General features: G+C 42.2%; 1 long non-coding RNA gene across 1 annotated transcript in view; it reads left to right on the forward strand.

Annotated features, from left to right (window-relative positions):
• Positions 1-21,429, forward strand: part of LOC131486135 (uncharacterized) — a 111,373-nt gene that overhangs the window by 50,932 nt on the left and 39,012 nt on the right. The window contains exon 2 of the long non-coding RNA XR_009249197.1: positions 8,948-9,074. This is a non-coding gene — a long non-coding RNA (uncharacterized LOC131486135). The remainder of the gene's footprint in view (positions 1-8,947; positions 9,075-21,429) is intronic.

A 21,429-nucleotide genomic window follows, 5' to 3' on the forward strand; every position in this document is an offset into this window, starting at 1 on the left:
TCTGCGTTTTGTGGTTTTTCCGTTAACACCTGACAATATAGTTCCCCTGCTAGTATATTGTGCACTTTTATTTCGTGTCATACTAAAACCACAAAGTTATGGGTGTGGGCAAGAAGAGGTAGAAAATAACACATCTCATGGCTTTTTGTTTCTGAATTCTCATACTTCCCGTAGCGCTCTGCATTGGAAGTAAAATTTTGTCAAGAGTATTAGGGGAAATAATTGAAGAAATTTTTGACAGGATAGCTGAGGAGAAAATGGGAGAGGCAACATTTTGAGTCCAGTTCAATTTTACCACAATGTAAAAATAAGCTCCCATAAGCCCCCGGTCCTCACTGTGCCCCAAGCAAATGACACAGACATGGAAAGATTTATGTAATTCAGTGGGTTTCACACTGTTAGGAAGAAATATTGGAGAGAGGGAGTGTCACTGGGAAACCCTGACTGTGAATTTGGCTTTTCACCAGCCTGACCTGTGGTGTGTGTCTGTGTGTGTGTGTGTGTGTGCGCGCGCGCGTGTGTGTACATTCACACACATGCAAGTGTATTGCAGAAACAATTAAGAGATATTTCATTTTGTTCCTTCGCAGCTCTGCCTCATTCCCATTTGTTACCACTTCTTCTTTCTTCTTTTCTTACAACTCAAAGAAAAAGCATAATCTCACTGTCCACGATTTCTTCTCCATCTATAACTTAATGGCTTCCCAGCTGTGCTATTTTCTGTTTTATAGTAAATAATTGTAAGGCATTTTCATTTATCCAGAAAATTTTTATTGAGTGCCCACTAGTTCCAAGCACTAGCAAAACAACCAATAAAGCCTTTTGAACACTTTCTATGATCTGAGTAAGCTCTCAGAGAACTTTTAAAGATACCAGTCGAAAAACCCATCCAAGAAATATGTTGAGAAAAAGTAAACAAATGATGTTCCTTTCTCTTGCAAAAGATAGACACTTAATCCTGGTGTTCGGTGGAAAACTTTACTGTAAGATGTGTAGGGAGGTTATGTATGCCAATGGTTCTCTATCAAAATAACTACAAATTCTAACACTCGAGAAGAATGTCTCAGAAGAAGCCAGGACCAGATGTTTCATGACATATGCATAAACAGCACACAGGAACATGCTTATGTATTTTATTATCCTTTTTTCATCGGGCTGAGATGCCTAACCCAGAGATACAGGGAAGGTTATGCCAACATTGTATAGAAAATTCTCAGCCTCGCTTCATGCCTAAAGATAGAAATATAAACACTGTTTCAGAGACTAGCTGAGTCGGTGGCCCCCTGGGTATGAAGGGTGTCTTTTTTTAGGGACGTTTTATTCAGCAAATTATTGAGATGACATCATGTATTGTTGTTAGCTGAATTCTGTGGTAGAAAGTGGGTAGGAAGAAGCCATAGTACTTTGGAAAATTAATGGCATTCACTATTTCCCAGATTCTTTGAAACCAAGATTAGAGCAGCAGTTCCAGAAGCAGGAATACTTGTTTTTTTGGAAGAGATTTCTTTGCCTCTCCATTGGTTCCAAGAGTGGACTCTGTTGGTGTATTTCATGAGAGTTGTGAATGTGGAAGTTATAGAATGCGTTGATAGGTTGTGCTACCCATTTGGGCTGTTGGAAAAGTTCCTGGGAGCACAGGGTTAGGTGGCCCTTTCTATCCATGCAATTGAGGCTCTGGACAACTGGAATGGTTGGGGAAAGGGAAGTTCGGACATTTGATTTTCTGATGAACTTCACTAACAGGAAAACTTATTTATTCCCATACTTGGAGTTGAAAATATTTCTGAGAAGTCTGTTTACCTTTATCAGTAAATACTATTTAGAAGCTGTAATGGAACCTTTGCTCATGCTTGAAAATCTTGCATCATTGGACATTGTAAATTCCCTGCACTTGTACAGTGGAGATCATTAACTGTGGCCTAAATATATAGCACAGGACTGTCCATAGGTGGTGAATTTTGGACTAAATCCCTCATAAAGTCTTACATGCTGCCTTTTTGAGAGCTAATACTTAAGATTCTGGGTAGCTGTATGTGCCTATTCTGCGGACGCTCAGCCACAAGCATTTTGAGAAGAAAGATGGAGAATTCATTTGTAAAAGCTACATAATGATTGACAAGGGAATGAATAAAACCCCAAGCCTAAAGATTAACAACTCAAAACAATCCCATCCTGTAAGTGAATAAGGTGAGACTGGGAGAAGTGAGGTAAATCATTCAGAGCAAAGCCACAGAACAGGTTAAAAGGAGAGAGAGGCCAGGCCTCTGTCTCCCAGGAGAGTCTTTTTACCATACCTGACCGCCTGCACAGCCCAGTGGGGTCTCATCAGCAGACTTGGGACAAAGGGGATCCCCTGCCAGTGGGGAACCTGGTCACTCCTTTGGGTAAGCCCTTTTGCTCATAGCTATCATTTATTTGACCCCCTACTGTGACCATACTCTCTTCCAGGTTCTTCTTTCATCCTCGCAGCAACACCATGAGGTAGTACGATCATTGTGCTCACTATTACAGATGGGCAAATTGAGTTCCAGCCCCATTAAGGAACTTGCTCAAGGATGTACAGGTAGAAAGAGACCGAGCTGGGATCCAAATCTTGGTCGGTGGGGTTTGAACATATCTTCTCTCTACAACCTGCTGTGTCCTTCACTGTTGCTCCTGGTGGGGGAGGGGGAATGGTGCCCTGTCAAACATCTCCTTCCCCGGCCCCCGAGATCACTGCCGTGCTTGGCCAGATTCCTGGCACCTGTGATCTTGGAGCCAGCTGCAGCTAGACTTTGCAGGCCTCAGAGGCGGGGCTGGGTGGGCACGCCCCTCCCAACTGTGTGAATGAGTGTTTGATTTGCCTTAGCTCACCATTGGGTGGAGTCCACTTTGGGCAGAACACTTAGTGGCTGAATAAACACTCAGAGCATCTTGGAAAGGCTGCATGGACTGGTGGTTTGACACCGATCTGGACTGTTTGGAGAGGCGCCACGGAGAGCCAGCTTCGACCACTGGTGCGCTATTGAGAGACCTTGTCTTCTTAGCCTCTCACTGTCCTAGTTTCCTTGGAGGTCAACTGAGGACAAACAAATCCTGTTATTTCTGCTGAGTTTCTCTTCTCCAGGATGAGGACAGAGGCAGGAGACGCCTCTGAAATGCTGGACAAAATAAACTAAAGGCAGCCAAAATGGAAGAGGCTGCTTCACAACCTCATACCTGGGAGAATGATAGGGATGCACAATGCTGGGCACAGATTAAAGAAACACTTTGTTTTCTATTCTCAGAAGCCCTTGGAACTGGCCCATTAGCGGAGTTGTTTCCTTTTATCACCCCAGAGACTGGAATAGAGGCTTTGGGAGTTGATGCTGTGGGTCCATTAACTGGCTCTGACTTGGATCCCACAAAGGTTTAATTCAATTAAGCCATGACCATGAGCCTGAGATAAGTGCAGGATAGTGGGAGCTGGCAGGTGATTGTGAAGGCTGCTGCATGGACATTGGAGACACGTGGGCAGAGTGTTCCCAATGTGCCGAGACAGCCTGTTACCTGGAGGAAGTTGGGGATGCTCTGCTGTGAATTACTCACTCTAAAGCTGGAGTGTGAACATCAGGGACTGTTTTGTAGTATTTTTTCATTAGTCCGTAGAAAGATCTAATCTATACACATATGAAAACTCACAGGAGATCCAAAAACTAACCTAGAAAAATGTCTTTGATAAAGTGAGTGTTCTTGAGTGTATAAAATCAGTTTTTCTTTGTCTGATTGAATGAGGCATTTGGCGATTGAAGATGGTTGGTGGGATAATCAAGTGCCAGTATGTCTTCAAAGAATATGAAAGAAGAGCAAGAGACAAAGAAGATAAGACCATCTATGATTGGTATATAGAAATCCATTTCAGCTTTTTGCACTGTTGGTGGGAATGCAAGCTGGTATAGCCACTCTGGAAAACAGTACGGAGGTTCCTCAAAAAACGAAAAATACAACTATGCTACGACCCAGCAATTGCACTACTAGGCATTTATCCACAGGATACAGGTGTGCTGTTTTGAAGGGACACATGCACCGCCATGTTTATAGAAGCACTATAGACAATAGCCAAAGTATGGAAAGAGCCCAAATGTCCATTGATGGAATGGATAAAGAAGATGTGGTATATATCTATCTATCTATCTATCTATCTATCTATCTATCTATCTATCTATACATATCTATATGTATCTATATATATCTATGTATCTATATATCTATATACACACACACACACACACACACACACACACACACACACACAATGGAGTATTACTCGGCAATCAAAAAGAATGAAATCCTGCCATTTGCAACTACGTGGATGGAACTGGAGGGTATTATGCTAAGTGAAATTAGTCAGAGAAAGACAAAAATCATATGACTTCACTCACATGAGGACTTTAGGAGACAAAACAGATGAACATAAGGGAAGGGAAACAAAAAGAATATAAAAACAGGGAGGGGGACAAAACAGAAGAGACTCATAAATATGGAGAACAAACTGAGGGTTACTGGAGGGGTTGTGGGAGGGAGGATGGGCTAAATGGGTAAGGGGCATTAAGGAATCTACTCCTGAAATCATTGTTGCAGTATATGCTAACTAATTTGGATGCAAATTTTTAAAACTAAAAAATAAAACTTAAAAAAATCCATTTCTGCTAAAAATATTCCAAAGGAGAGCCATCTCTGGAGCTTGAGACCTGCATCATTGACTTTTAAAATACTTTCCCTTTCTATTCCCTGTTGATCTCTATCCAAATAAAATAATCACACTCAAGTAAATTATTTCTCACACTGTGTCTCACAGAGAACACTGGAATTACTGTGGAGCTGAAAAATTACTGACAGACATAAGGGACGTGTTGCTCTAAGTTGCCTGGAAAGGTGTCTAAACAGTCCAGCGACTTTATGTGATTGATGAGCACGCAAGAGTCAACAGTAGAGGCGGGAGTTCTGAGTTCAATTTCTTTTCCTTGATGCTAATGAGCAAGGAATGGAGACTAGCTTAGATTTAGGACATTAAATTAGGATCTGGGTAATTTAGAATGATGATAATGTAGCCCTGAATAAGAGTTGTGCCCCTTCTTCATCTATGTGCCAATTTAGCCCCCCCCCTCTTTTTTATCGGGTGACTATTTGGTGGGAATAACGAAAAATAGCGCTAAAATAAATGCTGAAGATTTTTCAGAAAATAAAAAAAAAAACAACAGATATCTAAGGGGACAGCAGTGACCTCCTTCTCGTCTTTCAAGGGTTCAGCTTAAATAACTATAAATTACAACTCTCCTTGTCAACAGAACTTCCTTGACTTGTATAAGATGTTAGTTCCTGCTCTTATAAAATTTCAAGCTCCCTGGATTTTTCTTTGCAATATTAATCACAATTGTAATTCTACAGTCTCTTGTGTTTTTGTTTAGTATCTTTCTTGATGTCATGAAGGCAGGGGTGGTGTCTATAATCTTCACCTACATATTTCCAACTCCTATTGGGCACAAAGTAGAAACTTAATAAAAATGTAGAATGAATGAGTGAATGAATAAATGAATGAATGGCTCTTTCATAATTGCTACTAAATTTGTTGTTAGAACTGCATTCTTTGTCCGTTAAGTTTGTTGGAAGCATTCAGAGAGATACTGGTCTGATGAATTCAGTTATCTTTCAAAAGCTAGAAATTTCTTTAGACGGGCTGCTGAAACTAAGGATATGTTTTTCTGAAGTAAATTCTCAGTTTCCAGATGATAGTGCCTATTTATAGCTATAAGTTGACACACAGCTACTGACACAGAACAACTCAGTTATATTGGGTTTATATTTCTGAAGGGGAATTACCATGTCAAAATGAGATCGCTCATCTCTCACTTGTCGACAAGCTTCATCATTTCCTCATAATCAAGATTTGTGAACATCCTATTGGGAAGGGTTATCAGAGTCATGGAAACCAAATAATGATGGTCATTGAGCCTCTCTTATGGGCCAAGGCTTTTTAGTTATTTGGTGGTCATTGAGCCTCTCTTATGGGCCATGACTCAAAAGCCTTCACTGCAGTTCAAGGGTTAGGTCATTTCCATGGCCCTGGCTGCTTGTAAGCAAAGCTATTTGTTCTTAATGTGGATACCAGACCTATACAAGTGAAAATTTTTCTTGGAATCTTTTGGACTTTTTTTCCCTACTGATTTAGGGGAAATTTCCAAAATAAATATCAAAGAGCCATAAGTCAACAAAGAAGAAAGTCATAAATTGATAAAGGGAAGAAAAATGTGATTTCCCTCCCTGCTGTCTTTCAGGACATTGAAAACAAGGTTTTGAAGGCAAGTTGTTAAAATCAGGCGTGGGTGCAAACATGGACCTTCCATATCTGGTCTGAGTCTAGGTCTGTGTTTTCTCAAAAAGCATTTCGAACTCCATGGAACCAATGTAGGCAAGAGGAAAATGCTTAGGACTGCACAAAGTGGAAGCATTTGCCTTGTGTCGCCTCACACTGTGCTACTGTGGAGGGCAATGTTCATTCCATGTAGACTCCAGTGAAGTGTTTTTCCACACCAGAGACGACAGCAGAATGTTACTGTGAAAAAAAGTCAATATTTTCACTTCTGTTTCTATCTGGTTGACTTTAAAATGTCAGTTGTCCAGATAGAAAGTTGTTCTTGCACTCTCCCGTGGTGGAGGGGTGCAGGTTCCTTCCACGCAGCACTGAAATGCCTTGTGGTTGATGTAATGGAGCGAGGTTTGGTACAGTAGACTGGCCCAGGGACTAGGCCCATGTCCTTGTTTTGGTTTTGACACTACTTCATCTCAGGCTTCCTTGTTTCTGAGTTTGAGTATCATCTGGTTAAGCCTTAGTTTACTTACCTGGGAAATGGGTGGACTAAATAGATCATCGCGTCTGATCTGTGGAAGTCTTACATTGTGTGAGTCTACGATAGTCAGGTGAGTGGATGATTAAGTTCCTATTTAATGTGGTAAGAATGTGAGGTTACCCATGCCCAGGCCTGGTGAGTTTAGTATGTTGTCAGGGCCTGTCACCTTCTATCCCACTCTGTTCCCATTCTTACAATACATTGACAAAAAATAAAGAGAGGAAAAATTTGGGGGATGCAAAATTGCGTACAGCGTGTTTACATTTGCCTTTTATAGTCTGTGCTAGAGTGCCTCAAATAGTACGGCTTTATACTACTTGGACAATTTAACCACTTCTCAGCAACTTTGATAATTCTAGACATTTCACCATTTAAACATATTTTCCAATATCTAATCTATTTTTTCTTAGCCTATATTTTCTGTTAGATTTTTAAAAGAAGTATTCATTTGCACACAACAGTTTCTAAATTACAATATAAACTCTACTACTAACACTGTGATACCAACAAATAGCTTTAGAATGCTTTATTTTTTTTTAATTTTTTAATGTTTATTTATTTATTTTTTTTTTAAATTTTTTTTTCAACATTTATTTATTTTTGGGACAGAGAGAGACAGAGCATGAACGGGGGAGGGGCAGAGAGAGAGGGAGACACAGAATCGGAAACAGGCTCCAGGCTCTGAGCCATCAGCCCAGAGCCTGACGCGGGGCTCGAACTCATGGACCGCGAGATCGTGACCTGGCTGAAGTCGGACGCCCAACCGACTGCGCCACACAGGCGCCCCAATGTTTATTTATTTTTGAGAGTGAGAAAAAGACAGAGTGCAAGAGGCGGAGGGGCAGAGAGAGAAGGAGACACAGAATCCGAAGCAGGCTCCAGGTTCTGAGCTGTCAGCACAGAGCCCGACATGGGTCTCGAACTCACGGAGTGCGAGAACATGACCTGAGTTGAAGTCTGCCACTTAACTGACTGAGCCATCCAGGCACCACAGTTTTAGAATGTTTTGAAGTTCATTTTGTCCATAGGATTCATCCCACTGGGGTGTCCAGAAAGTTATAGTTTTTTTTGTTTTTTGTTTTTTTTTGAAAAACAACAGGCAAATACTGATGTTATATTGGTGAAGGGTGGGGGGACAGAATTTTAGCCATCAAGATCTTGCATTTTGGTGATAATCCATTTTGTTATTTGCAACAATTTGCATTCATCTGAAAATCAAAACTCAAATTTGGTTGAGCCTCAAGATTGTTTTTTTAAAGACTCATGACTTGATCTTGCTTGGTAGACTTACAATTTAAAGAGAGAGAAAGAAAGCTATTAAATCCTAAGTCGAGAGAGGTGGATGTATGAAGATCCCTTCTTTTATACACCAAACAGACAACTGTGCTTCACAGAGCAGGAGGGCCATACTTGCCTCTGAACTGGTACCACTTTCAGACCCAAGCAAACACCTGTGCCTTTTTCCTCCAAGAGCTTTCAATAGTATCACTCCTCAGTGACAAATGGCCCTACCAATATATGTTCTCTCTTGTAGTGCCCACTTGACGTGGTGGCATCACACTCTCCCAGGTCAATCTTAAGCTACCCAGGGTAAAGGAATGACATTTCTTGTGTGAATGAGACCACCCTTTATCAGTCTGCCTACAGGCCCTTCTTGTCGTCTTTTTTGGTGGCAGTCTAAAAATAGCAGAGGTGCGGCCAACACTGAAAAAGTCATGTTGCGGGAATGAAGAGATTACATCCTAAAAAGTACAGGAGCAGACACGGTTGGAAGATGTGTTGTTCTATGTTTGTTGTACAAAATTCTGAACAGTAAATTTAACATGATCAGAAAAGAAATTATTGTCTAATTTTGCCTACATTCTCTGGATATGACTTGTATTTGTGGTCCTCACTCGTGAATCAGGCACGGTAACAACCTTGGAGTGAGTTATTAGAAGCCAATATTCACATGGTTATGATGTAATCATTATCAAGTAAATTCAGGGTCAAGATCTAAAATGTTTTAATATACACAGGCTCTGAAGAGCCATGATACTGTGGCTAATAACAGTGTGGCTACTTTTGCTTCATGATGGCAGGTATGAAATTGACCAGCAAGGGCACAATCGACAATAAAGAGCCTAAAGAGAGAGTTCCTGGACCTGAGCTGGAAGCGGTGGTGCCCAGAAAGCACACGTGCCAATTGGACAATTAGACCAAGAGTAAGTAAGTAGCTCATCTCTACCTAGTACTCTCAATCTTCACTGAGAAATCACTGTATCTCACATGCGACCTCTGATTTTGTAAATATTTTTTTTGAAGTTCAATTCATGTAACATAAAATTAATCCTTTCAAGTATACAGTTCAGGGGTGGGAGGATGGGCAAAATGGGTGAAGGCGAGTGGGAGATACAGGCTTTCAGTTACAGAAGGAATAAGTCACAGGGATGAACGACACGGCACAGGGAACACAGTCAATGACAGAGCAATAGTGATGTATGGTGACAGACAGTAGTTGTACTTGTGGTGAGCACAACATCACATATAGAGTTGTTGGATCACTAGTTGTGCACCTGAAACTAATGTAATGTTGTGTGTCAACTATATTCAAATAAAAAATTAAGAGAATAAACTGCACAATTCAGCGGCACTTAGTACTTTCACAATGTTGTACAACCACCACCTCTATCTACTTACAAGATACTTTTATCACACTGAAAGGAAGCCCTGTATCCGCTAAGAAATGACTCCCGTTTCCTTTATTTTCCAGTTTCTAGCAACCATTAATCTTTCTCTATATGGATTCCCTATTCTTGATACTTTGTATAAATGGAATCATACAATATATGGTCTTTTGTGTTTGGCTTCTTTCGTTTAGCATGTTTTTGAGGTTCCACCATGTTGTATCATGGATCGGTGCTTCATTCCTTCATGTGGCTGAATAATACTTTGTGGTATTTGGTAATTGGTATTTGGTATTTGGTAAACCAATACATTTGGTTTACCCATTCATCAGTTGACATTTGGGTCGTTTACACCTTTTGGCTGCTGTGAATAGTGCTGCTACGAACACTTATGTATAGGTTTTGTTTTCAGTTCTTTTGGGTATATACCTAGGAGTGGAATTGCTGGCTCGTATAGTAACTGGATGTAGACTCACTTGAGGGGAGTTTTCCAAAGCAGCTGCATCATTTTATATTCATACCAGCAGAGTATGAGGGTTCGAACTTCTTTTATACCCTCACCAACACTTGTTATTTTACATTAATTCTGATTATAGTCATCCTAATGGGTGTGAAGTGGTATCTCACTGTCGTTGCTGTTTGGTGTAATATATTTTTAATCAAATTATTTTTTTTGATATAGGCACAGTAAAAAATATTTGTCCTGGGTGCCACCTACCCTAATAACAGCTCCAATCATCTTCTCAGAGAAGCAATTAAGGAATAGGCCTCCCTTTCTTCATGCCTTAAAATTCTTATCTTGAGAGTAATTCTTATGTTACATAATATAGATAGGACTACAACACATATATGTAATTCCACGTATATATGGTAATCGCACACCTGTCACACGTACATGTAATTACACATATATTACACATATATGGTTGTATTCTGCGAGCATATTTTGGGACACTTCAGAGTTTATTGGGAATGCAGAATCTTAGGCACCCACACCAGACCCCTGAATCAAAATTCACATTTGGACAAGATACCCAAGTGATTTAAGGTTCAGAGGTCTTGAGAGCTTTCTGTCTTTCTGAAAAGGGAGAGAAGGAGTCCATGCCAGGAAACCATTTGCAGGTGCAACAGATAGAATCCAAGCTTAATAAAACACAGGTGTAGTGTGCGACCTCAGGGTAGTGGTTCTCTAGCCTGGATGAATACTGGGAACCTCTGAAAGTTTTAAAATATTTGTGTCTCGGTTCCAACCCCTGAAAGATTATGGTGTAGTAGGTCCTGGGTGGATCCTGCTAAGAAGATTTTTGAAAATCCTCAGGTGATTCTAATGCATGATCAGTTTTGAGAACTATCTATGTGAATAGCATCAGCTGAGCTATTCTCAAAGCAGTGATTTGCAAGTGGGAAGGAGTGAGACTTTTCCATGAGGACAGAGACACAGAGGAGTGGCCAATGTTGCTGGCGTAGGGCAGAGAGTAGAAGCCGGGGCTTATAGTGAGAAGAATTCATCCGTGGAAGGCATCAAAGCCTTTAACTAGAGTTTTAATATTGTGCAGAAGGCAATTGAGAGCTCTTGTAGAGCATTAGAAGAGGGGCAGGTGATTTTCATTACTGTTGGACGATGTGAATTCTGGAGACCAGCACGTTTCTATCATATAAGGTACGGACTTAGGGCTTTGCCCTTAAGATTGAAAACAAAGAGGCAGAAGACAAGAATATATAAGGTTCCCTCAGAGTTTAGTTATGTAACTATAACTCATTAGTAGTTCTCTAAGTAACTTAGAACTTCTCCAAATTCAAGAAATAGTTGAGTAGTTTAAGAATCCATAAAAAGACAGACAAACAAATATCATATGTGCATGGTTGCCTCAAGGAAACTTTCTATGCCTATAAAAAGAATTTGTTTACTGATAATTAAGTACTCTGCAGAGTTTTTCTATTCAACAGTTCCACACTTTCCTTCATTCATATTTTTATTCATTCAACAAGTATATTGAGTGTGTGCTTAGGATGTTATAGGGGAGGTTTAAGAACCAGAAGTGTGTGTTTGGACTAGACCATTGGTTCCCAAATGGGGCAGTACCCTCTGTGGTGGGTTTTGGAAATTTAGGGGATGTTTTTGGTTGTTGCAGCAGTTGGGGTGAACTAGTGGCTTGCGGTGGAGGCCAGCAATGTTAAGTGACCTGCTATTCCCTGAGATGTCCTGCACGATGAAGAATGATCTCATACCCACACAACTTGCTAATAGCTTGGACATTCATGTAGGTGGAAAACCCTGTTTATAGTTATCCAAGCTTAGAATCAAACTCAAATATGTTAAATTATCTAAACGTAGAACCTAAACTTGACTGTATGTACACAAACACACACAAATACTTCCTTGAGTTTTAGTAAATGTAAGACTTTACCAAAACTGGTCCTGCTGTGCATACTGAGAGAAGATAGTGCCTTGTTTCATTCAGCCCTTTACCAAGAATTGTTCATTGTTTTGGAAAATGGCATCACCAATGGTAATAATGAACCTGGTGTTTAAGTCTTCATTAGTTTGATTTTGCAGTAATTCTGCATATAACATATTGAAAGCTAATTTTTGAAAGTGCTTGCAATTATGGCTTTCATTCAGCTGTAACGTGAACCTGTGTGACAGTTAGTTTTATGTGTTAACTTGACTGGGCTAAAGGATGCCCGGATATCTGGTGAAACATTATTCCTGGATGCATTTGTAAGACATGTTTCTGGGAGAGATTAGCATTTGAATTGAGTAACCTGAGTAAAGTTTACTGAGTAAACTGAGTAAAGAAAACCACTCTCACCAATGCTACTGAGCATCATCTTACCTTGAGGGCCTGAATAGATGGTGGAAGGAGGGCAAATTCACTTTCTCTGCTGGAACTGAGACATCCATTTTCTCCTGCCCTGGGATGTTGGTGCAACTGGTTCTTAGGCTTTTGGACACAGGCTGTGACTTACACCTCGGTCCTGGATTCACAGGCCTTTGAATTGGGACTGAATTAACCCCAGCTTTTCTGATTCTCCACCTTGTGGTTGGCAGATTGTGGGATTTCTTGGCCTCCATGTGCATGTGACCAATTCCTACGTATGACTGTATATATGTATATATGACTCAGCCACCCAGGCACCCCATACATGTCTTTTTTAAATTATAAACTATTTTCTTTTAGTTTTACTCTATATTATAATTACAGAAGGGTGTTAATTATGTAACAATTATTTGTGCAGGTAAACTATATTGTCTGTGGAGTTCATTTTAGAATACTAGATGAGATGTTAGAAAATATTTGTCATCAAAAAGAACACTGAGTTTGCTAGAGTTGAAAAACACTGGACTAAATCATCTTTAAGGCCCTTTCTCCACTTGCAGTCCTGAGATCCTCCCTAATCTAGAGCGGGGTTTAAGAATTCAGGCTCTTAGAACCAAAGGTCATTGGTTTGAATCGAGGCTGTCCTACTTCCTAGCATTACAGTCTTAGGGAGGTTTTTATAACTTGTTCATGCCTCATTCCTCATCTGTAAAATGGTGTAATAATATCAGACACTTCATACAGTGGTTGTGAGGGTTTAATGATTTCTCTATATGTAGCTTTTAGAAGGTGCTCACAGTGAAGGCTCAAGAGAAGGGCTTATTCGCTTCCTTATCTCTTAGACAGCTATAAGCGGTAAACATGCCCCAGGCTCTCTGCCTATAGCTCAGCAAGCCCATGGATCAGACACAATCATCCTAGGTAGGGGTTGGTCCAGCTTCTCCTTGGTCCAGACTCACTCATCTGTGGACATTGGAGCCCTGGCCAAGCAGTCCTCTAACTGGTCAGGATTGGAAACATGGCTACCCATGTGGCTGGGGAGGGGAGTAGGTGTCCCACAAGAAGAGGTGTCCCACATGAATAGGTGTCCCACAAGAAGTAGGGATTCTGTTTCTAGAAGGGGCAAGGAATGCTTAACTGTTCTTACCTCCCTGCATGAGCCTGAGGGGTTGAAGAATACCCAGTTCTCCGTGTAAAGGTCATGGCTGCTACACTTGCCCCTACCCCTGACCAGCTACCAGTCTCTTCACTGAGAAGCTCGAAGGATGCCTTCTAAAATGTAGGTCAGATTTGCTTCCTCTGCCTTAAGCACTCCCGAGACTTCCCATCTGCTAGGGTCTGAATACGTGTGTCCAACCCCCAAATCCTTATGTTGAAATCCTAACCCCCAAAGTGATAGTGTTAAGAGGGTGGGGTCTTTGGGAAATGATGAGGTCATGAGAGTGAAGCCCTCATGTATGGGATTAATTCCCTTATAAAAGAAGCTATCGAGGGGCGCATGGGTGTCTCATTCAGTTAAGTGTCTGACTTTGGCTCAGGTCATGAGCTCAGAGCCTGAAGCCTGCTTCAGATTCTGTGTCTCTGTCTCTCTCTGCTTCTCCTCCACTCATGCTCTGTCTCTCTCTCAGGAATTAATAAACATTAAAAAAAAAAAGAAGCTATAGAGAGCTCCTCTCCCCTTCCATAATGTGAGGACACAATGAGCAGTTCTGTGACCCAGAAGAGGACCCTCACCTAGCCACAGTGGCGCCCTGATCTCGGACATTACCCTTCCAGAACTGTGACAAATAAATTTCTGTTGTTTATAAGCCACCTACTCAGTGGCATTTTATGATGCCACCTTGAATGGACTCCGACACCGTAGAACTCAGTGTAGTAGCCAGGGGAAACTTACCATGGCTCTTTATCAGACCCTGTGTGCCATGCCCTCAGCCCCCATCCTATCCTGACCCCATTTCCTCTGGCCACTCTCCCCACTACCTTCTCTTCTGCCACACTAGCCTCCAGGCTATGTCCTGAGAAGCCAGGCATTGTTTCCTCAGGGCATTGAACCTCTTGTCCTTCTGCCTGGAGCTTTCTTCCTGATGTGTCCCCATAACTCATCCCTCACTTTTCAGGTTCTTGTTGGAGGTCAGCTTACCAGAGTGGTCTTTCCTGATCACAAATATAAAACAGCAACACCACACTCTCCATGATGCTCAGTCCCTCAGCATTGTTGATTCTTCTTCATGGCACCATTCATTACCTGACACTTTTTATATTTCTTATTTCCTCCAAGCAGAGTATAAACTCCATGAGAGCAGAAACTCTTTTTTTTTCCCCATGGTTATGTTTGCAGTCCCTAGATGTCCTGGAATATACTAGATGCATGTTCTGGCTTAAATTGTGTCCCCCTATGGATGCTGGAGTATTCACCCTCAGTACCTATGAACATGGCCTAATCTGGAGATAGGATCTTTTCAGATGATCACGTTAAGATGAGGTCACTAGGGTGGGCTCTAATCCAAGATGTGCCTGTACACGAAGGGGAAATTTAGACACAAAGAGACATGCACAGAGGGAAGATGTGAAGAGACACAGGAAAAAGACAGCTATCTGCAAGCCAAGGAGTGCTTGCAACTGACAGAAGCAGAGAGAAAGGCCTGGAACACATCCTTCCCTAGCATCTTCAACAGAGAGCATGGCCTTGTCTACATCTTGATTTCAGACTTTGGCTTCTTACTGGTGGAACAATAAATTTATGTCATTCTAAACCACCTAGTTTGAGGTCCTTTGTTATAGCAGCCCTAGAAAATTAATATGGTGCATAATAAATGCCTGTTGAATAGTGGATATTGAACGAGCATGATCATTCTGCCAGTAGTGTGCACTTCTTCCAGTTCCTAGAAGTTTCTGGCTAACCATCTAGAAAGCAGAAAGTTGTCTCAAGATTAGTGGACAAATTCTCCGTAGAGGATAAACTTTTATTTTTGTTTAGACCCTTCAATAGTTAAACAGTAGGAGTGTGGTCAGGAAGGTACCAGGTGAAATAAACGAAATGACAGCAACACTTATAGAAAATTAACCATATGCCAGACACTATTCTAGTACTTTACATGTATTTACCTGCTTAATCCTCACCACAGCCCTCTGAAATAGGTACTATTTTTATTCCCAATTTCCAAATGAGAAACGGAGGCATGAAGAGGTTAAGTGATGTGCCCAAGGTCAGCTGTTAAACAACAGTGCTGGAATTTCAACCTAGGCAATCTGGTGTCTAATTTTAAATTGTTCTCTGTGCTGTTCTGCATATGTAATTGCTCGCCTGACTTCACAAACCCCAGCCTTCGGTAGAAGTCTGCTGCTTTAAGGATAGATGGAATGGGGAGGATGCCCGGCATAGGGTCATGTATGCAGAAAAGGGGCAGCCACTCCAGAGGTGAGAAACAGCTGAGAAAGAGAGGGAGTTCAGGAGCAGAATTTAGAGCCAGAAGGGGTACTGAGCACCCAAGCTCCCCATGAAACTCCAGACAAATCACAGAGTACACCGGGTCACCTGGAGGCCGGTATACTTACCAAAGAACAACGTACCCCTCGGGTGTTAGAGGACTTAGAACCCCAGAAGGATGGCAAGCACATCTGCCCAGTTGGAAGGAACAGAGCAGAACTTACTCTCTGATGGAGGGCACCCATTGGGCCTGCTAAACAGGTTGGGGAGGAATTACAGGAGACAAGGCGAGAACACGGACTCAAGAAAGAAGCAGTGAGTAAGGAACGCAGGTGAAGGAGGGTGGGGAGGCCAGCTGCGCCCTTTACGTGCTCCAGAGAACAAACCTTGTGTCAGCTTGTGGCTTTTGTAGGTGAATATTTTATGCTCTAAAAACTGGAATTCATTCTTTGGGTTTTATTATTTGTTAGGTGCTTCCTGAGTGTAGGGAGATAGGCTAGGTTCTTGGGGAGGAGTCACCAGCAGAGCCTCATGTGGTTTGCTTTCACGTGGTGGGACTCCTTCTCACTTGAAGGATTTGGTTCTCCTTTTAGCCACAGAGCATTTCATCCCGGCCGACGTTTTGAGTCTGCATCAGCTGTGTCGGCAGGGATCCCAAAGACCGGATTGCTCCTCTGGGACTCTGAGAAGGGATTTTTCTTCTTGAAACCCCCCTTTTATTTAAGTGCTGGCAACAGGGTTATAACAAGGAACATATTTCAAGGCCATTTTCTCCATCCCTATCTATTTCTGCAATCTTTATTTTAGTAAATAAAAGCGAGGGGCCAAGTCCTGTTTTTCCCAGGACAGTTTTGCCTCTCACAGAGTGTATTTCTGAAATACTAACTCAGGGGCCGTTGGGGCGCCCTCACAGCACAAAGCGGCAGCCGTTGAAGCACACATTTTCTTTACCAGCCTTTCATCCATGTCCTTCCATAGACACACCAGATAAAAAGTCCAGAATGCTGCATTTCTCTTCACACAGACCTCAAGCTTTCTGACATCTGGAAAAAAGTGGTTTGCTATTTGGACCTTCCAGCAAAATTCTCTTTCAATTGGATTCACATAAGACTATACTGCTCACTTATAGTTTGGACGATAGCGACACCTTTCCTTTGACTTGGCAACACTGGAGGCTATTTGGATAAAAATGAAAGCCCTTGAAAAAGCATTAGGGACATTGACACACCACTCCTGCTATAAAGGTGTGAGAGACTGTTGCTCAGTCTTCTGACCAGAGCTGAAAAAGTCTCTTAGCTCACCCAGACCATGTCAGCCGTTTGAACTGGGATCTGAACTCCTGATTTAAAAGTCGACATCTTTAAGGTCTATTCCTGGGGTACCAAACAGCAGAGGTGCAGACAACTCAGGTCTGCAGAAGAGGGTAACCTGAGATGAAAACCCCTTTGTTAGCTTTGAAGGGTCTGGGTTATGCAGACCATCTGCTGACCCTGCTCATAATCCCAAGCCATTGGTTAGCACACCCCCCACCCCCGCTTCCCTTAGCCTAGAAAGTTTTCCATAGAAGAGGATTTCGCAGATCTGAGGGGGGCTTGGCAAGAGAATGGAAAAGAGAATGAGAGGAAACAGGAGAGAAAAATCGTCAAGATGAAAAATGAACAAGATTTATGAGGGCAACTCATCCCTCGCCTACTGCTCAGTACTGCTCCCTGAGATAGATTTTCCAGTTCCTCATACAGACTGGTTTCAAATGAGGCAAATTAGCAGGCTGCCATCACTTTCTTTGAGAAACTGTCAACAGATTAATAGATCTTCCCAATATAGTAATTCTACCCCCCCCTCCCATAGTGAGCCTATATTTTCCATCACATCACTGAATTTATGTCTCCCATGGAGTAGGCTAAGCCTTTGTTTATGCCCTTTGGATGCTTGTTTCTTTATCCACCACTATCGTATTTCCTTATAGCGATGTGATCGCTTGGCCAGGTTATATACATTTAAGCCTTTGGAGTAAATCCTTCCAACCCATAATTATTTTCATGCTGCTCTTCAAATTTCCTCTGTGTATTATCATCTTCTTACGCTTTGGGGCTCTACCCTGTGCAGGGATAATGGTAACGGGGCTGTGCTTGGACCCCGATGCCTGGAGCAGGGATCAGTACCTGGGAGTCTGCAGTGTCCTTCTGGCTTCAACTCTTGCTTTAGGACAAGTTATTAAATCTTTTGAAATCTAAAATTTCTCACTGGTGGCAAAAGTAATTTTGGCCTCTTCTTTCAATTCTTGGCCATTGAGTTTCTTTTCATAGTCTGTAATCCCTACGCCCAAGTCTGGAGGTACCTCATTCTTATAGTAATCTGTCCCCACCATGTGGCCCTTTGGGCTGTGGGGACAAGATTAAGGGTACAGAGAAGAGAAGATAGGGTTTTGTGATTCTCACAGAAAGGGAAGGGGTGTGAAGAAATACAAGTTGCCTTATAGAATATGGATAGGGTTTAATGTAGGTAGAGGAAGACTGAATCTCTTGGAACAAAGTGTTGACTAAATACAGTGCTTACATCATACATACAGTCTCAAGAGGCTATGCATGAGATCACCTCTCTGCCTTATGTTCATTCGGTGCCTCATTTGCTCTCATCAACACACAGACTTCTGTTCTGCTACTCTGTTCTTGATTTCCTTCTTTCACCAAACCTCAGGCTTTGGATCCTATTTTTCTCCCATATGTGCTTAAAAAAATTGTTTTTTAAATTCATCTGTGTCTTTTGGTTTTATAGAAAGGTCTTGAGAAAACCTGAAAACCATTAGGACTTCGAAAGGCGACTTGATTAAGACCCGCCCCCCTCCCCTCCATTTAAGAAGAAAAGCTCTTCAAAGTTCTACAGCTATGAAGAACATATTTTTAGGTTCCTTGTGGTTACTTTAATGTCTGACCTTTCTTTGACATCGCGTTTGTGAGAGACAGGGCATATCTCCAGAGATAAAAATTTGATCCACCATTTTCAGCCCATGCCAAGTCCCAAATAGTCGACCCTGATTCATCCTGTTAAAGTCAAATGTTTGTCTTCTTTCATTCACACCCCTTGAGCAAAGCATCACTCAGACCTTTTGGTGTCCTTTCCTCTCCTCTCTCTACCTCCCTCCAGCTCAGGGAAACACAGGTTGCCCCTGAATCTGAGAGCTCAGCAGTCCTGACCAGGCATCGCCCTCTTGTGCCCTTTGCTGGTGTTTTCTGTCTGTCTTCTCTTCAGTGCTGATTACCTGGGTTTGAGGCCAGATGTGGGTCCTGCTTTTTAGAGACTTCCTTTCAGCTCCCCTCTGCCTGCCCCTGCCCCTGTGACCACTCAGAACTTACACTGCCTCTTCTAGGTTGCTCTAGATAGTTGCGACCCAGGACCCTGGATGACTACTCAATAGCCCAAGCCCCCTTCCAGGGTCTGTGTGCAAACGTGTCTGGCATTGAGCAGTGGCCAATGGGGGGCTGTGTGGGCAGTGAGGACAGAGCTTAGAGGTAAGGGCTGGGATGTCAGCCCTCTGTGTTGTTGGACAGAACCAGGGGAGGAAAGGGCAGGAGGATGTGTCCACAGGCCAGGAGCTGGGTGATAGGGTCCAGCTTTCCCTAAGCCTCCAAGTTCCAGTACTGAGCTCTGAGGAGTAAATTCTAAATGTGCAGGAAGCCTTCCAGGTTTATCTATTAAGATAGAGGAGTAGACCCGTTTAATCGTTTGTTAGCATGCTATATAACTGAAGTGTCTAGACCTATTACACTAGGCAGGCCTTCCTTTGCATTCTTTGTCCTCAGCTTACTAGAGCACATGCTAGGAGTAATTCTGCTTGGGATAGCAGCTTGGGGCAGTCTGATTTTATTGCTCAGGGTGAGAATGATCAGAGAGGAGTGCTTTCTGCTGAATGAAAGGGGAGGCTAGATGCTGAATCCCCCAGCCCAGCCTTCTAGAGATCCCTGGAGCTTCTCCATTGAAGCGTTTGCCCCCTCGATGGAATGTGGCTCTCTGGGGAAACAGCTGTTACAGTTCCAGAATCTTCCAGCCTTGGGATACTGGCCTTGGCACGTACTCTCCTAGTGGCACACGAGTGACCTTGCAAAGCTGACTGGGTAGGGGGCCTGCTCTATTTTATTACAATCATCACTCAAACCAAACCCAAGCAGTCACCTTACACCAGTACCGGTCTGTAGGGAACAAATCTTCCTTCTCTGTTTTGGCACAGACATTTGTGCTGTTTGATTCCCAAAGTACTGTTCATCTAAAGTCGGAGTCACTTGCATCGTTTAAGGAAAGGATTAAATATCACTGTGTTCTTTTCCCTGAGTGAATAAAAAAGAAACATCTTCAAAATTATGATTTATTTTTTTAACCCCCCCAAATAATATTATTAAACATTTTCATGCTGATGAAATAAACTTTTCAAAGTAATATGGAAAAAATGATTTCATTTAAACACCTTTTAGCCAAAAAAACATATGCTGCTGGTTAAGCAGTGCAGGAGTGGAGACGTCTGCAAAGCTTGCCTGCACATCTTGAGGTCTGTGGTTCTGCCACCGGCCCCACCATTGACTCAGGACTCAGCTGGGGTGGAACCCAGCAGGCAGGCAGACCCACGTGTCCTGGCAGGTCTCCAGAATACCGACGGTTTTGCCCAGGCGGGCATGGAAGTGACTGAGTGTGTGCATGTGGACGACTGTGCAAACTTCTCTGCAGAAGCAGCCTGCCAGGCTGCGCCACAGGCTCTCAAGGCTTCAGGTGTCCGGAGCGCTGACCGATTTATGACTGATGCGTGCATTTCTGTGTTCAGGCTACCCACAGATCAGAACCGTAAATAACTGCCAAAGAAGAGGACCCTTCTCTCTTCTCTGCAGTTACTTCATTTTACAGTATCAGGAAATCTCATCATAGGTAAGCTGTATGCCCGAAACCTTAGCATTAGCTATACTCCTTTGCAAATAAGCAGGAGAAAGCAAAGATACAAACTCCTTGGAGCCACCCTGGATAGGCCTGTGTAAGAAACATTTACACCTTCATTTAGTATTTATCGTGAGCTGATTGTGTGGCCATCAGTTAGGGCAAGAGTTTTGAACCAGCAAGGATCAGAAGGGTGGGCTGAGGTGGGACAAAAGAAATGCTGGTATCTATCTATCTATCTATCTATCTATCTATCTATCTATCTATCTTTATCTCTCTCTCTCTCTCTCTCTATATATATATATATATCTATATATATATATATATATCATTATATTGTACCCTTGAAACTAATGCAACACTGTTTGATATTTAATAGTGTTGCATTAGTTTCAGGGTACAATATAATGATTCAACAATTCTATCTATTACTCAGAGCTCATTGTATAATCCCCTTCACCGGTCCCCTCCCCCATCTTTCCTCTAGCAACCACGAGTTTTTTCTCTGTATTTAGGAGTCTTATTTTTTTGCTTGTCTCTTTTTCTTCATTTGCTTGTTTGTTTCTTAAATTCTGCCTGTGAGTGAAATCACATGGTGTTTGTCTTTCTCTGTCTGGCTTATTTCACGTAGCATTATATCCTGTAGATACATCCATGTTGTTGCAAATGGCAAGATGTCATTCTCTTTTTTATGGCCAAGTAGTATTCCATATATGTATATAGATATACAT

This window comes from Neofelis nebulosa, chromosome 1, assembly GCF_028018385.1.
Source record: "Neofelis nebulosa isolate mNeoNeb1 chromosome 1, mNeoNeb1.pri, whole genome shotgun sequence".
In the NCBI taxonomy this organism is placed as follows: domain Eukaryota; kingdom Metazoa; phylum Chordata; class Mammalia; order Carnivora; family Felidae; genus Neofelis; species Neofelis nebulosa.